General features: G+C 40.9%; 1 protein-coding gene across 2 annotated transcripts in view; it reads left to right on the forward strand.

Moving 5' to 3' along the window:
• LOC116815952 (glypican-5-like) overlaps positions 1–12,353 on the forward strand; it is a 630,803-nt gene that overhangs the window by 68,396 nt on the left and 550,054 nt on the right. The window lies entirely within an intron of this gene.

Raw genomic sequence — 12,353 nt, forward strand, 5'->3', positions numbered from 1 at the left:
ATAAAATTAATTCACTAAATAGCTGTTTTATATGTCGGGCAACGAACAATTGTGAAGGTTTCTTTTTTCCATTTTCCACAGAGAAAAAATAATTGTGCCACTTGAAATACCATCCATTTATCTAGGTATTGACACTGTGTTTGTCGCTATGGTATCTGAGCACCTTTGGTTGGTTGGTTGGTTAAGATACATTTAACTGAAGCACTCTTCAGAAGCAGCTATTTAAAAGAAATATCCTCTCTATTATGGAGAGGTGTAGTTTCTCCAGGGCTGATGCTAGCTCAGTACTATAAGCCTGATTGATTGATTGTACCTCACCTCTCACTTCAGCAAAATCAAGATCATCCGCCTCAAATTTCACATGCTGAATTTCATTCCAGGATAGATTTTTTTTTTTTTTTTTTTTTTTTCCTGGAAAGCTTGGAACAAATCACACAAGGGGTGAAATTCACATGGGAGACATAGGCCCCTGAGTCCCACCTTTATGCACTACTGGCATTCACAAAACCACTGCTCAGCTGCCGCCCAACTCTGTACGCACTTAAAGTTCCCTCGATGTCTACGTTTCCACCATTAAAGTGCTCAAAGTGCCTATGTTCGGCAGCTGGGCACGCCACAGCCATCTCATTCCTGCCACCACCTAGTATCTCGGCACCTAAGTCCTAGCACAACTCACAAGTTAGGCATCCCAGTAGCTATCTTGCCTTTTGTGCCTGATCTGGTAGGAGTGCTCTGAACATGCCTATATCATACAAAAGTGGGAGTGGTCCCCTTATCACCTTTTATCCCAGTGGTTAGGGTACTCACCTGGGAGATGGAAGACCCAGGTTCAATTCCCCCCTCTGCTTGATGTGAAGAAAGGATTTTAAGCTGGGTCACTCACTTTCCAGTGCCCTTACTACTGGGCTATGATATATTCTGGGGTGAGTCTCTCTCTCTCACCCCTTCCCCCAGTTGAAGCTGTTCTAGTGTGCATAAATAATTAACTATTCACTGCGGCAGACAGAGTGAGAATGATAGTATAACCCAGTGATCAGAGCACTCATCTAGGAGGTGGAAAGATAGGCACCTAACTCCCTTGGGCCATGCTCCTCTCCTTGGCATTTTCTATTAGCTAGCTTAGACAGCTCCCCATTCAGTGTGCTGTTTTTTGAGAGTTCCATTCTTAAATGCCTAATTCTCCCCATGCTTTGTACTGGGGGCCTAGGTCAGAGCGCTGAATTCCACTAGGTGACAGGGTACCGTCTTCCTCTTGTGAATCCTCAAGGATTTTTAGAGACAAGTGTACTTAAAATGTTCACTTTTCATGGACTTTTTTCTAAGCCTTTTCAGTTTAGCATATTTTATTGATTAATTGGCAGCAATATGTTTTCAGTGTTCTGTTCTGTACTGTTCTCGTACCACGCTTATCATGGTAGTACTTTTGCACTATCCAGTAGTCCATTTAGCAATGTTATTAACGTCTGTTGTGTGGTTTGTTCTCTCCAATCACTCCCTAGAAGGAGGATTGTGTGTTTGCAGTGAAGTGTTTTGTTTCAGCAGGGTTTTATTTTGTTGCTCTGTGCGTGTGTGTGTGTTAGAGAAGACAGATAGAAGATGCACACCTTACATTTGGAGTTGAAGTTGATGAGGTTTGTGATGGTCCTCAGTTCCTTTAATCCATGGTCTCAGACAAGCTTCTAAGACAGCTCTGTCTCCCGCACTGCTTTATTCTTGTAGGGTTCCAATGGGCCAGGGGAGTGGAATTGTTAATCCCAGTCTTCATCCTGTGGTTTAGGTTCTTTTAGATATCCTGGGTCCAGGGCACTGAGTACATTGAAGATAAGGGTCAAAACTTTGAATTTGCCTCAATATTCTATTGTGTTGTGTGTGGATCCTCAAATTAAAATCCAAGGTGTCCCTTAGAATTATATTTCCATGACTGATGAAGACAAGTGTTTATTTCCACTAGTTGTTTCAAATTTTCAACACTTATATGATCAAAGCTAGCTCTTGCCATTAACACTTTTTAGAAAATGTGAGTGGGTCACATGTAAAGGGTTAACGAGTAAGGCCTCTGATCCTGAAAATCTTTAATTTCTATTCAGATGCTTTAAGTTAAGCAGTTGTATAAGTGTTTGCAGGATCAGGGATAAATTTGTTTTAAAATATTGCAACTGAGAAATGACATTTTGTTAAAATCTGAAAGTTGATAAATGGGAAATAGTTCTACATTTATTTATCTGGATTTTGTATCTTTCTGTACATTGTAAAGACATCAACATATAAAGCAGGATTACAACTCCACTGTACAGTGGTAGGTCTGGATTCAGCTTGTGCTTGAGCATATGCTTAAATTGGATAAAAGTCAATGAGATTTAAAGTTGTGATTAAATGTTTAGTTTAACAGATGTGGACTTAATGTTGTTAAAGTTAAGCACATACTTAAGTAATTTGTTGAATCTGGGTCTCACTGAATACATTATGTTGAAAAAATTCATATAATTTTTCAATGCAGACCAAATGGTGGTATGCATACTAAAACCAGAATGAAATGAAAAACCCAGAATTTAAATGTTTTTCCTACCAGTGTTGTGGAAAATTATACAATAGCAGTTCAACAAAGGGTTCCAGGGCTGCTTAAGGAGATACAATGCAAACAGAGATACTTGCTAAGTTTACCAAAGTGTTGGCATATCCCCTTTCCAGGCAAGTGAATCCATGATAAATACAGAGCAGAGAATATTAATCTCTATCCAGAGTATGTTATAAAACTTTTACTTTTTAACATCAGTGCAGCTCTGACTCTTTGCATCCCTTGAAAAATAGGTTGCTGGCATCAATCATTTGTGCAGATGTGAAGAGGGTTTTCACAGAGTTTAAGGTCAGCAGAGACCATTAGATCATCTAGTCTGACCACCTGTATTTCACAGGCCATAAATTTCACCCAGTTACCCTTGTATTGAGCCCAATAACTTAACAGCTTGTGTTTGACTAAAGCATAACATGTGACTAGCTAAAGCATAACTTTCAGAAAGATATCTAGTCTTGATCTGAGGACATCAAGAGGTGAAGAATCCACCATTTCTTTTGATAGTTGGTTCCAGTCATTAATCACTCTCACTGTTAAAATATCTGTGCCTTATTTCCCATTTCAGTTTGTCTGGCTTCAGCTTCCAGCCATTGGTTCTTGTATTAACCTTTCTCTGATAGATTAAAGAGTCCTGTAAAAGTCAGTATTTTCTCTCTCTGAAGATACTTATACATTGAAATCAAGTCACCTCTCTATCTTCTTTTTCATTCAGCTAAACAGGTTCATTTCTGCATCCTTTCCAATTTTTCCACATTTTTTTTTAAAATGCGGCCATCTGAACTGTATGCGGTATTCTAGCATTGGTCTCACCAAGGCCACATAGACCTAAAATGACTTCCTTACTCATACTCATTACTCTCTGTAGATGAGCAGACTCACCCCTGTGGCACCTCCTGCTGGTGACTTCTGGGAATTAGCTCGATTCAGCTCTGGAGTGCTCTCTGCAGGCTCGTGATCTGCCTGTCCTTTGGGCCCCGTGTCCCTCCCTGGACCCGGTGCCCTTTTACATGGGGTGCTGCCCCCTGGCAGTAACCCCTTTCTCTCAGGGTCTCCCCTCCCCAGGGAACCCCCACCCTCTATCCCCCCACCTTGCCTCAGTATATGGCTACTGCCAGTCATTGTCTAGCCCCACACCCTGGGGCAGACTGCAGTATTACCCTACTCATTATTGGCAAGGAGGGTTTGGACCTGCTGCCTTGGTCTACCCCTGGGCTGCCCTCTGCCTATTAGCCCAATGCTAGGCTGCAGCCTGGGGCTTTCCAGGCGAGAGCTCCCCAGCTCCTCTGCCGTTCCCCAGCCCTGCTTCACTCAGGTACCTTATGTCCAGCTCCCAGCAGCCAGGTTCATCTCCCTCTATAGCTAGAGAGAGACTGTCTTGGCTTCTGGCTCACAGCCTCTTATAAGGGCCAGCTGGGCCTGATTGGAGCATGGCCACAGCTGAGCCTACTTTCCCCAATCAACCCAGGCTTCTTGCCCCAGCCTAAAGGCTGCTTTCTCCAGCCACAGCCCCTTCCCAGGGCTGTTTTTAACCCCTTCAGGGCAAGAGCAGGGGTCCACCCTGCTACACTCCCCTATTTATCCAGCCACAGATCGCATTAGCCTGTTTTGCCACAGAATCGCACTGGGAGTCATGGTGAGTTCTTTGTCCACTATGATCCCTGGATTCTTTTTAGAGTTGTTGCTTGCCCAGGATGTAGTCCCCTATTTGTATTCTTTATTCCTAAATGTATGACCTTGTATTTGACTGCATTAAAATGTATTTTGTTTGAATTGGCCCAACTTACCAAGCGATCTAGATCACTCTGAATGAATGACTGTCCCCCATCATTATTTACTGTTCTGACAATCTTTGTGTCATCTTCAGATTTTATCAGCAGTGATTTTATATTTACTTCCAGATCTTTGATGAAAATATTGAATAGTGTTGGGCCTAGTACCAGTCCCTGGAACCTGACTAGAAACACCTGCATTCAGTGATGATTCCCCATTGATGACTACTTTTTGAGATCTGTGAGTTAGTTGGTATGGTATGAAATTTGTTGATGTGCAATTGAATACTGCTATGTCACAGGAGTGATGAAGTTAACACAGACAGAGTGGCTCTCCATCCTCATGCATATCTTACCAACATCCTTCTGAAGAGAAGCAGAAATAATATGTTAGTACAATTGTGCGATAATGAACATAGCATAGATTAATATAATTTTTGGGGAAGAGTCAACATGGTTTTTGTAAAGGGAAATTATGCCTCACCAATCTACTAGAATTTTTTGAGGGACTCCACAAGCATGTGGACAAAGGGGGGATCCAGTGGATATGGTGTACTTATATTTTCAGAAAGCCTTTGACAAGGTCCCTCACCAAAGGCTCTTAAGCAAAGTAAGCTGTCACTGGATAACATGGAAGATCATCATCTCATGGATCGGTAACTGGTTAAAAGAAAGGAAACAAAGGGTAGGAATAAATAAATAGTCAGTTTTCAGAATGGAGAGAGATAAATAGTGGTGTCCCCAGGGGTTTGTATTGGAACCAGTCCTATTCAACATATTCATAGAATCATAGAACTGGAAGAGACCTCAAGAGGTCATCTAGTCCAGTCCCCTGCACTCAAGGCAGGACTAAGTATTATGTAGACCATCCCTGAAATGTGTTTGTCCAACCTGCTCTTAAAAATCTCCAATGATGGAGATTCCACCACCTCCCTAGGCAATTTATTCCAGTGCTTAACCACTCTGACAATTAAGATGTTTTTCCTAGTGTCTAACCTAAACTGCCCTTGCTACAATTTAAGCCCATTGCTTCTTGTCCTATCCTTAGAGGTTAGAGAGAACAATTCTTCTCCCTCCTTCTTGTAAAAACCTTTTATGTACTTGAAAACTTACAATGTCTCCTCTCAGTCTTATCTTCTCTAGACTAAACTAACCCATTTTTTTCAATCTTCCCTCATTGGTCATGTTTTCTAGACCTTTAATGATATTTGTTGCTCTTCTCTGGACTTTCTCCAATTTGTCCACATCTTTCCTGAAACGTAGCACTCAGAACTGGACACAATACTCCAGTTCAGGCCTAATCAGCGCAGAGTAGAGTGGAAGAATTACTACTTGTGTGTTGCTTACAATACTCCTGCTAATTCACTCCAGAATGATGTTTGCTTTTTATGCAACAGCGTTACACTATTGACTTATATTTAGCTTGTGATCCACTATGAGCCCCAGATCCCTTTTCACAGTACTCTTTCCTAGGCAGTCATTTCCCATTTTGTATGTGTGCAACTGATCCTTCCTAAGTGGAGTACTTTGCATTTGTCCTTATTGAATTTCTTCCTATTTACTTCAGACCATTTCTCCAGTTTGTCAGATCATTTTGAATTTTAATTCTATCATCCAAAGCACTTGCAACCCCTCCTACCTTGGTATTATCTGGAAACTTTATAAGTCAATGACATTATCTAAATCATTCATAAAGATACTGAACAGAACCAGACCCAGAACTGATCCCTGCAGGACCCCACTCATTAGGCCCTTCCAGCATGACACTGAACCAGTGATAACTACTATCTGGGAATGATTTTCCAGCCAGTTATGCACCCACCTTATAGTAGTTCCATTTGATTGTGTTTCCTAGTTTGTTTCCCTAGTTTATTCATAAATGATCTGGAAAAAGGTGTAAACAGTGAGGTGGCAAAATTTACAGATGATACAAAACTACTCAAGATAGTTAAGTACAAAGCAGACTGTGAAGTGCTATAAAGGGATCTCACAAAACTGGGTGACTAGGCAACAAAATGGCAGATGAAATTAAATGTTGATAAATGCAAAGTAATGCACAATGGAAAACCTAAATCCCAACAAAAATATGAAATGATGGGGTCTAAATTAGCTGTTACCACTCAAGAAAGAGATCTTGGAATCATTGTGGATAGTTCTCTGAAAACATCCCCTCAATGTGCAGTGGCGGTCAAAAAAGAATATTGGGAAACATTAGGAAAGGAATAGATAATAGGACAGAAAATATCATATTGCCTTTATATAAATCCATGGTATGCCCAAATCTTGACTACTGCATTCAGATGTGGTTGCCCCATCTCAAAAAAGAGGTACTGAAATTGGAAAAGGTTCGGAAAAGGGCAACAAAAATTATTAATGTTATGGAACAGCTTCCATATGAGGAGAGAGTAATAAGATCTGGACTTTTCCACTGGGAAAAGAGATGACTAATGGGGGACATGATAGAGGTCTATGAAATCATGACTGGTGTGGAGAAAGTAAATAAGGAAGTGTTATTTACTCCTTTTCATAACACAAGAACTAGGGGTCACCAAATGAAATTAATAGGTATCAGGTTTGAAACAAATAAAAGCAAGTATTTCTTCACACAATGCACAGTCAATCTGTGGAACTCCTTGCCGGAGGATGTTGTGAAGGCCAAGACTATAACAGGGTTCAAAGAAAGAACTAGATGAATTCGTGGTGGAGACTGTGGGGGAAAACAGCGGGGCCAAGAATCAAGACCTGATCACAGATCCTACAGATTAACCACCTGGCCTTACCTTGCCACTAAGAGATGGATCGCAGTGAATCCCATTAGAACCTCGCACAGACATTGCAATGACCTACTATGCAAATGGAGGACAGCTCGATATGCGACTGTATAGAAGACACCATGTCCACCCTATGCAGGACCAGAAGGGGTTAAGGTGCCAGGTAGGCCTATTAACTCCACAGGCTGCACCTGGGGGAAGAGCCAGGGAGCAGGGATTGATCACAAGGCGTTTCAGATGGGAAGGAAGAGGTGGGACCTGTAAAGCCAGGAAGTTACAACAGACAAGGGTAGCAGTCACTGCATTGGGGGGGGGGGGGGTTGGAGTTGGTACACCCAGAGAAAGGGAGCGGAACCAGAAGTTGTAGGAAGCTGTTCAGAGAAGGAACAGTGAGAGCTGGGAGAGTAAAGCCCAGAACTGCTGAGTTGAGGGTCCCTGGACTGGAACACTGAGTAGTGGGTGGGCCTGGGTTTCCCTATGACCACTGGGGAAGTGACACCATCAGCACGGTACTGGAGAAGACTGCCTAGGATTACTGGAGGAAGACTTTGGGCCGGTCATTATCTATCTGTGTTTCCCACTTCTGAGGTTCCAGAGGGTCAAGTCATGAAGAAAATGTTGCAATTCCGAAAATGAGAGAGGGGCTGCTGATCAGAGAGTGAGACAGGGTGACTGCATGCAAACACAGGAGGAGGCTTGTGCTAATCCCCAGAGTGACATGGAGGTGCATCCTCCTAGCGGTGAGTGGAGTACCCCATCACACAGACAAACCTTGGAACATCTTGAGAATTGCTGCTTGTCTCCAGAGGGACAGCCATCAAGTAGATGACAAACTTGGACATAGACCTTTAATGTTGCTTTCAAATTTGTCATCTGAAAGAAGCAGTAGATAGTTCTTAATCGATTTAATAGATGCTTTAATGATATTGTATAGTATTTTTTTAATCATAATGTCATGAGGTACTAAGTCAAATGCCTTGTAAAAGTCTGAGTATATTACATCTATGCAGTTTCCTTTAACAACCAAACTTATAATCTCCTGACAAGACCTATTTTCCATAAAAGCCATGTTGACTGGCATTAATTATATTCCATCCCTTAATTATTTATTAACTGAATCCTCTGTCAGCGCTTCTTTTACTTTGCCTGGAATTGATCTCAGAATAATTGGCCTATAGTTAGTCAGGTCATCTAGCGTGTCATTTTTGAATATTGGTACATATTGGAACATTAGCCAAATAAATAACCCAAGGAATGCTATACTATTGGTATTATTCCTTTTTCTATTTAATTAGGTAAAAACCTCCTGTGATATCAGTGCAGCCGCTTACGTCAATAAAATTATGCTTAGGCTTGAGTTTGCAGGATCAAAGGCCTTGGTGTACAAACTCAGATCGGCTAATTGTAATCCTGATAGTTATGTGAACTGAGTGAACTTGCAAAAATATCTCTGGGAGTGTAACAGGTGAGATAGATAGACTATACTCTATCTCCTTTGACATGTACAGCCCATGGCCACATATGGCTTTGTTGGTTGTAAATGTCTAGGGCAATTTTATTACCTATAGTCAGGATTTGCTTTATAGTCCCTAATCCATTTTCTTAAATCCTGTTCCTCCAAATCTGATCTGTGCTTTAGGTAAATTATAGCAGGCAGCATTTGTTAGTGCTTTATTGCCTAGTTCTTCTGTTAGTGTTCTTGAGAGCGAGTCTTATCTTTGACAAGTTTCAGAGTAGCAGCCATGTTAGTCTGTATCAGCCAAAAAAACAGGGGTACTTGTGGCACCTTAGAGACTAACATTTATTTGAGCATAAGCTTTCGTGGGCTACAGCATCCGATGAAGTGGGCTGTAGCCCACAAAAGCTTATGCTCAAATTTATTTGTCTCTAAAAGTGCCACAAGTACGCCTGTTCTTTTAGTCTTATCTTTAACCGTTTAACATTGGAAAAAAATCTTTTATTGATATTTGAGCCACTCTACTACAGTGGATGGGTTTTTCCTCCATTCCTGTGGTCCCTCAGTGTTTTACCTTCAGTTCTTTTAAAATCTGGTCAGCCTTTTAAATATTTTAATTGTATTGTTTTATGCCTAAACCTAAGAGGTCTGTTTTTGATACTTGCATATTATCCTTGTAATATAGAGCAAACCACAGGATTTAATTCAGAAATATGGTAATCTGGGATTCTCTGCCACCAATACAAAAAAAAAAGGGGGGGGAGGGTAAAATGGGAAATTTTAAAGGATAATGGCCAAGTCTAATGGAACAAAAACATTGTAATGAAATAAGGCTAATCACAGTAAAACACAAGCAGCACTAAGGAGAAGTGCTAGCAGCAGGTATAATGAGTCCTTCCTCCTGGAAGGGAATAGCACAAGGCTTATGAACCATTTATGTCCTGTTTATCTGTTTTGAGGACTTGAGTGGGATTTAAGAGGTGCAATGGCTTTTGTGCTGGTCATATGTGCAGGTCTGAATGTAGCCCTAAGCTGCTTGAGGCCATGATTCAGCAAATTATTCCTACTCTGAAAGGATGCTTAACTTTAAGCATGTGCGTAAGTGATTTCCTGAGTTGGGATCTTAGTGGATTTCAGTTTGGCTCTGATTCAGCAAAGCATGTGCTCAGCTTTTAGTGTGTGAGTAATTTTGTCTCTGCTTCGAACGCCTTCTTCAGCATATGCCTATGTGCTTTGCTGAACCAGGGCCTATGGGAGTCCTCTCGGCCCCAAGTCCTTAATGAAAGCCCTGCCCATATTTGTGCTGGACTTTTAACATTTCTGCATTACACTTCTGTAAATAATCTTGGAACTTTGTCTTCCTTGCATTTTTTCTTCCTTCTTTTTACCTTCACACCATTTTTTCTTTCCCTGCTGTATCTTTTCCTTTGTCTTTTACAGCATCCTATTCCCTTCATTCCTCTTATTCTGCATTGTGTAATAACGGTTTCCGCTGTCCTCATCCGAGTTCTTCCCAGTCCTGTTTTCCTGAGTTCTACACTCCCTCAGCCACCAGTCAAGATGGACTAGATAGCATCCGTCGTGTAAACATAACTCAAAGAGATTAGTATTGTCCAGAAATATGTAATGACTTACACTCATGGCAACTTGACTGTAAATTAATAGGAAGTGGACAGCTGTCTAACGTGCAGAATGAATACCGCCAACATGCCCCTAGGGAAATGGAAAATAGCTTTATTCTGGCCAAGGTAAATATAAAGACATTTTGATGCCTAAGTAGAGCTTTGGAAATGCTAAGAGGTATATTGACTATGCAGCTTTAATTTGGCCCTCTTGTGTGTATGCATTATGATAGTCTGTGGTTACATGATCACATGCTATTTTTTCCATGCAACACCCCATCTCATTCACTGCACAGGATGAACCTGCTCCGGGGATTAATCAGGATTGTGTAGTGAATGACGCTATTGTCTATAGGATCGTTTCCTCATTCGTTGCAGAATTTGGAAAGTACATAGTGACTCGGGCAAGGTTTGAAGGAAGGGAAAGTATTGTCTCATGGTTTAGTTCATTGAATGCTGCCCTGGAGAACTGGATTCTACCCCTGCCTCTGCCACAGAGTTCCTGTGTGATGCTGGGCAAGTCCCTGAACCAAGCTTTTCCCAGGTGGCCACTAACTATGTGTTCTTCATTTTCTGGGGGAGAACTTGATACCATGAGAGCTGATTTATGTACAGAAGTGCTGACCACTGACATCGGCAATAGAAATCAATGGGAGAGCTGTGCTTTGAACATGTGTCATATGCCATATAATACTAGGTACTTTGAAAAATTAGGCCTTGGGTGTCTCGTATTGGGCCCCCAAAATTAGAGGATACTTTTGACCTTAATCTCTGTGTCTCAATTCACCATTTGTAAAGTGGGGATAAATCCCCCTCACCTCCAAGGGGTGTTGTGAAGATAAATTCATTAATGTTTGTGAAGCACTCAGATACTGAAGTCATGAGCGCCATGCAAAAGCGCATGAGGAAATTAATAATTCTGTCTTCAGAGCAGGGTTGAACAGTGATCAGAAATAAGGCCTGGGACCACACATCAAACAGTGAAGGGAAAACAAAATACTGATGGTTGCTCTTTAAGTGAGCCCCTTCCATCCTATGCACTGAATTGGGCAGGGGTCCTAGTATTGGGCAGGGAAAAATAGTATGTGATTGTGTAATTGAAGATTGCATCATGATACACATGCACAAGAGGGCCACATTAAGGTTTCAGAGGCAACCTTAATTCTTACATTTCATAACTTTATATTTCTTGACTTGCAACTATAATGCTTTTTTAATATGGTTTTAGTGTGTAATAAAAAGAGTTAGAATGGGTACTGTATATTGTACGTAATGGATGTTGCGCCAGAAACAGAACAGAGATTAACTCAATCCAAACTACTGCACCTGAGCAAACGTTGCCTCAATGGGACAGGAGACTGCGATTAGGTCCTGGATACAGTCCCACTCTCTAGATTAAGTCTTATGTAACTTTTCCATTTAGAGCCTCTTTTCCTTACATACATAGAAAACTTTATAGATAGTATTTGGTTTTAATCAAAGTGAACATTATTATGTATTATATGCATGACTGTAGTACCTGGGAGCCCCATGGTGCTAGGTGCTGTACAAACAGAACAAAAAGATGTCACTGAACTCACAATCCAAGTATAACGGAGAATCTGAGATTTATTCATTTATACACACACACACACACGATATAGAAAGTAAAATTGTAGTGAAATATTGGGGAGGGGAGTAGGGAGCTATGATGAAATCTTTGTGATTCAAAAATCTTTCAGATAGGGAACCCCTATTGCTCCAGTTTAGTTTTGAGGCCTACAAACCAGTGTCTGACTTTTTTGTTTGTTTGTTTTTATTCCACAGTTGTCAGTTGATTTTTGAAAGTTTTTCAAAATTTAAAATACATAAGGCTAGATTTTCAAAAGGCTCATTCTCCCAGGTTGCTGGTGCAATTTTCACCTACAAAATGTGAACTTTCAAAACATGTGCCCACGATTAGTGTTTTTGCACCAACATTTGAACTGTGGGTACAAACTGCAGAACGCAACCCATTAACTACAGACACCCAATGGAACAGTATCCAACTTTTGATGATTTGTGCTACAGCTGGAAAAATACATCACTCTATGACCCGTAGCTTAAAGAGCAGATCAATTTTTTTTTTTTGTGGCTTTCATCATAAAATGAAACACCAGAAATGTTCTTTTGTTGTTTTTTGAT

The sequence above is a fragment of the Chelonoidis abingdonii genome, chromosome 8 (genome assembly GCF_003597395.2).
Source record: "Chelonoidis abingdonii isolate Lonesome George chromosome 8, CheloAbing_2.0, whole genome shotgun sequence".
NCBI classification, from domain to species: Eukaryota; Metazoa; Chordata; order Testudines; family Testudinidae; genus Chelonoidis; species Chelonoidis abingdonii.